Consider the following 5,747-nt stretch of genomic DNA (forward strand, 5'->3'; position numbering starts at 1 on the left):
CGAGGGAGGCAGCCCATTGGCCAGTTTTCTTTGTAATCTTTGTTTCTTGTATACTTTTTAGATAATTAAATTTGGATTTTCTTTTTAAAATTTTTCATTGTTACTGTGTATTTTAGGTTTTGAGACGTTAAAGCTACAGTGTGTAGGATTTAGGGGCATTTATGGTATATAGTCAGTGGTGGGCACAGATAACCAAAAAATTTACTTCGATAACAGATAATCGGATAACTGCAAAGTTATCTTCGATCAAGATAAACCAATAAACCACCCAAAAATGTATCGGAAGTTACAGATAACCGATAAGATAAATTCCAATATTATCTCTGGCACATTTACAGCTACTAGTAAAACAAATTTAATAGCTTCTAATAATATTGAAAATAACAACAGACCCAAACAATAAGACCACACTTTTTTCTTTTAACAGTCTGCCCCTGCTGGAAGCTCTTGTTTACTACAGCACTCCGAGCACAGAGGCACCCCGAGACCCAAACAATGAGACCACACTTTTTTCTTTCAGCATGCGGCCCCTGCTGGAAGCTCTTGTTTATTACAGCCCTCCCAACATAGAGGCACCCTGAGAGCAGCCGTAAAGCCAGCTCTCTATCAACAACAAAGCTCCGGTCATGAAAAATAAAGTCATATTGAGTTATGGTGTTGATTTATAAATAACATTAATACCGATAGAATAACTACATTAATGTCAATTCTGTCATTTGTACAAAGTTAAAATATATATCTTTTAATGTTGAATAATGCACTAATTCTGACGTTTTGTAACAAAGAGACAGATCGCAAAGGATTCTGGGTAAACGTGCCTCTGCTAAACACTGATTGGTTCAGTCATTCATTATGTAAACCAACACGTTAATGTGACGTCTGTCATGTGTTGGTGTTTAAATGTGCTTTTGTAAAATATTCCATTTTTTTATTTGTAAAAACAGTCATTTTTATGGAGCCCTGGAAGTGTCATTGCAAAATTTTTTGCATGTGGAGAGAATGTGCGCATGTTTGCGCACATTCTCTCCACATTCTCTCTTTACAACATTCATTTGATGTTGTAAAACGTGCTTTACAGTGTGCGAGATGATTTTTCATGCAGGAATTTTTTGGACCAAGTTTCAGGTTAATCGTGCGTCCTGCATCGTGTAGTGTTCATGGAGTATCAAGCTGCGGTCAACATCTGACGACCACCTCCTGATCGCCAATCGTATGGTCGAATGAGAATCAAACCTGTTTGATATATTATTGTGGTCGGCCGTCGTGAGGTTATCCTGCTGCTGAAAGCTACAAGCAGCATCCAACCGTTCGCACTGTGCCTGTGCAAACACTGCAGAGCTGTCTTGTAATAATGTTTTTTTTTGTTTGTTTGTTTTTTTTGCAGTTTTGTTTTTAAACTTCATTTGTAAAAAAAAAAAAAAAAAAAAAAAAAAGCCATTTCCAAAGCAAAAAAGTTGATTTGACAATCATCTGACATAACCGGGGTCAAAATAAATAGAACACTGCCATCTACTGGTTCCCAGACACTGCCATGAACACTACTGGCCAGTAGATGCTAGATGGCAGTAGAGGCCTTCAAAACAAATTCTAGATAATCCCTGTCTGCTCACATTTAAAATGCGTGGAATTTAACAATCGCAATTAAAAAAATCAACGTCTATAAACGCAGAGAATATATTCAAGAGAGTTTTAGGCACTAGAGTTTAATGCTGTTGTCCGTGGAGCCTGAACACAGTGTCTGAAATGCATTTGTCCTGTCGTGACGTACTGAGATTACATCATCCTACCCAAAATGCACTGCGGGGCAGAGCATGTGCTCACAAAACCTTAAAAATTAGCACATTACTTTAAAACTAAAACATATATCTGATATTTTTGCTTTATGAAACTTCAGACATGACTAATTTTAAATAACTTGTCCAAAATTAGTTTGGTTAAACTTTGAACCATAAGTTAAAAATATATGCCTCTGGATGACTTAGGTCATATTGCCAGCATATCGGTATGGTGTTAAAGGATTTTTTTTTTCTTTTTCCTTTTGGGGCTGTTTTTCCTTTGTTTGCAGAGGATTGAGATGCTTTTTATACAAGCAGTTCTCTTCTGTTTGCAAAGGTTATAACTATGTGTCTGTTACAAAACTTTTAACAGGTGGGTGCTGAACTAATTTTAAAAATGCTTGTCGCTGTTCAGCTTTGTTTATCGGTTTAAAAGTTATCGGACAAAAATTAATCGGAAGATAATTGGTCCGATAATGGTTTTTAAAGTTATCTAAAAAGATAATCCGATACTGACATTATCTTCAATAATTATCTGTTATCGGATTATCGGAAGTGTGCCCACCACTGTATATAGTGTTCATAACAGCGTTCCATCTGTTCATTAGTGTATCATTATCTGCAAGAGTGAACCGCTGTGTTTTCAGAAGCATAGAACGAGCCCTTCATATCAACATGGGAGTGGGCCCCCTCAAGGAGGCTGCCATTTTGCACCATGGTATTGATACAGTACCCCCAAAAGGGATAGTCATACTCTGCAATTTTTGCATTTTACAGAGCAGGAGGAAGACTGAAGAAAAAGCGGAATCATTGATGGCTCCCCCCATACACTGTCTACTTATTGCAAGCGCAGGCTAATAAGTTCAAGAACCTTTACTTTTGTTAAATGGACGATCATACATACGGCTTCAAACAAGAGAAGGCAAAGGAGCATAAGCTGAAGGGAAACACAATCATGACCAATGACTACACATTGCAGTTTGCAACCTCACTACTAGATGACACTAAATCCTACACACGCTAACTTTAAATTATGCACCTTGTGTAGTGGTTGAATGAGACCAGTTATTTTAAAAAGGGTTAACTGACAACGCACCTTATGACGGACTGTTTCCAGAGCAGGGAGGCTAAAAATTTTTCATGCAATCATGACTAACTTTGCTTCATAACATCTACACCATAAATGTGTTGACCAAAGTGATGTGGTTCCAAAAGATGCGCAGCCCGTTATTTAGATATAGGTGACAAAGCGCCTGTAAATTCCACCAGCAGATTATCTAATTTTTTGTATTTAATTCCTGGAGAGGAAATAAACAAATATATGCAACTTTTAATTTTTCTAAATTAAAGAAATAAAGCCAGCAACAGTATTATGAGGGGCCGCCGTACTGAAGCCATATCAGAGCAAAGTGTGATGTGTTTGAGGAAGTCCAGCCCTCAGTGTTTCTGCAGCCTTCGCTCCCTGTTCTCAGGAGGTCCGCAGTTTGTTTTGCTTTTCGATTGTTTTTAACACGCTTGTAGGATGCGGGGCCGTGTTTTAGTGACATGTAGACAGAACCCCCGAAGGCTTCTCCACTGCCTTCTATCCCAACCACACGCCTAAAGAGTGCCTGTCCTCCCCTCAGAACAGCAACCCGCCCTCACACGCACCTCCCAGAGCCCATGGTGAAATGCATGTGTTAATTACAGTTTCTTTTCCATAATAATACTATTAAAAAAAAAACAGTTTGAAAAGAGCAGCACCTTTACTTGATTGAATAAAAGGATGTTCTTGACTGTATCATGTCTCCAGAATCTTTGATTATTGCCTCAGCTTTCTCACACTTGACCCTGCCTAACATCTGGCCCTCAAATCCAGATGTGATACAGTGCATCCAGAAAGTATTCACAGCACTTCACTTCTTCCACATTTTGTTACAGCCTTATTCCAAAATGGATTCAATTAATTTTTTCCTCAAAATTCTACACGACAATGTGAAAAATGTTTTTTTTTTTTTTTAAGATTTTTGCAAATTTCTTAAACCAAGAAATCACATAAACGGTAAATGTACTGCATTTATATGGCACTTTTCCATCTGCATCAGATACTCAAAGTGCTTTACAAATAATGCCTCACATTCACCCCGATGTGAGGGTGCTGCCATACAAGGTGCTCACTACATCAGGAGCAACTAGGGGATTAAGGATCTTAACCAAGTGCCTTTAGTGATTTTTCGGTCAGGCTGGGATTTGAACCGAGGATCCTCTGGTCTCAAGCCCAATGCTTAACCACTAGGCCATCACCTCTGCTAAGTATTCACAGCCATTGCCTTGAAGCTCCAAATTGAGCTCAGGTGGAGTCTGTTTCCACTGATCATCCTTGATGTTTTCACAGCTTAACTGGAGTCTAATTCAGTTGATTGGACATGATGTGTAAAGACACACAAGGTCCAACAGCTGACAGTACATGTCAGAACAGAAACCAAGCATGAAGTCAAAGGAATTGTCTGTAGACCTTGAGACAGGATTATCTTGAGGCACAAATCTGGTGAAGGGTACAGAAACATTTCTGCTGCTTTGAAGGTCCCAATGAGCACAGTGGCCTCCATCATCTGTAAATGGAAGAAGTTCAGATCCACCAGGACTCTTCCTAGAGCTGGCCACCCGTCTAAACTGAGCGATCGGGGGAGAAGGATCTTAGTCAAGGAGGTGACCAAAAACCTGATGGTCACTCTGTCAGAGCTTCAGCATTTCTCTGTGGAGAGAGAACCTTCCAGAAGGATAACCATCTCTGCAGCAATCCACCAATCAGGCCTGTATGGTAGAGTGGCCAGACAGTAGCCACTCCTTAGTAAATGGCACATGGCAGCCCACCTGAATATTGCCAAAAGGCAGCTGAAGGACTCTCAGACCACAAGAAACAAAATTCTCTGGTCTGATGACAGATTGAACCCTCTAGTGTGTCATGTTTGGAGGCAACCAGGCATCATCCCTACAGTGAAGCATGGTGGTGGCAGCATCCTGCTGTGGGGATGTTTTCCAGCAGCAGGAACTGGGAAACTAGTCAGGATTGAGGGAAAGATGAAAGCAGCAATGTACAGAGACATCCTGGATGAAAACATGCTCCAGAGCGCTCTTGACCTCAGACTGGGACAATGGTTCATCTTTCAGCAGGACAATGACCCTAAGCACACAGCCAAGATATCAAAGGAGTGGCTTCAAGGACAACTGTGAACGTCCTTGAGTGGCCCAGCCAGAGCCCAGACCTGAATCCAACTGAAACCCCTCTGGAGAGATCTGAAAATGTCTGTGCACTGATGCTCCCCATCCAACCTGATGGAGCAAAGAGGAATGAACAAAACTTCTCAAAGATGTTTTCAACAAAATTGTGGCATCATATTCAAGAAGACTTGAGGCTGTAATTACTGCCAAAGATGCACCAAAAGAGTACAGAGCAAAGGGTGTGAATACTTACGTACACGTGATTTCTTAGTTTTTTATTTTTAATAAACTTGCAAACTTTTCAAAAATAACTTTTTTGTGTCATTATGGGATGTTATAAGCGCCACCATTGGGATGGGATGTTATTTACACCATTTTGGAATAAGGCTGTATCAACAAAATGTGGGGAAAAAAGTGCAGGGCTGTGACTTTCCAGATGCACCTGTAAATGTGATGTCAGAAAGCAGTGAGTAATTTCCACAGAACCAAGATGTGGATGAAGTTTGGGAGTTAAGGTTATATGCAGTATTTTTGTTCCCCCACCCAAAACAAACTGACCCAACATGTACTTTTCAAAGCTTTAAGCTAATCTTTTGCTTGGGTCAAAGGTCACACAGGATGGTTGAGGGGAATAAATCAAATATATACTTTTAAATTATTCAAAATTACATATTTTCATTATATTCCATATTATCTACAAATGCTCACTGAGTGTTTGCTGTTTAGTCAATATAGTCAAAACTCTCCATTAATGAGGCAGAGTCAAACGGG

General features: G+C 39.8%; 1 long non-coding RNA gene across 1 annotated transcript; it reads right to left on the minus strand.

The window, feature by feature from the left end:
• Positions 1–2,848: 2,848 nt before the first annotated feature.
• Positions 2,849–3,682, minus strand: LOC117527261. Its single transcript, XR_004565481.1, has 2 exons — positions 3,334–3,682; positions 2,849–3,237 (listed from the first exon to the last, which is right to left on the minus strand). It is a non-coding gene; the product is annotated as an uncharacterized LOC117527261 (long non-coding RNA).
• Positions 3,683–5,747: the final 2,065 nt, after the last annotated feature.

The sequence above is a fragment of the Thalassophryne amazonica genome, chromosome 16 (assembly GCF_902500255.1).
Source record: "Thalassophryne amazonica chromosome 16, fThaAma1.1, whole genome shotgun sequence".
Classification (NCBI taxonomy): domain Eukaryota; kingdom Metazoa; phylum Chordata; class Actinopteri; order Batrachoidiformes; family Batrachoididae; genus Thalassophryne; species Thalassophryne amazonica.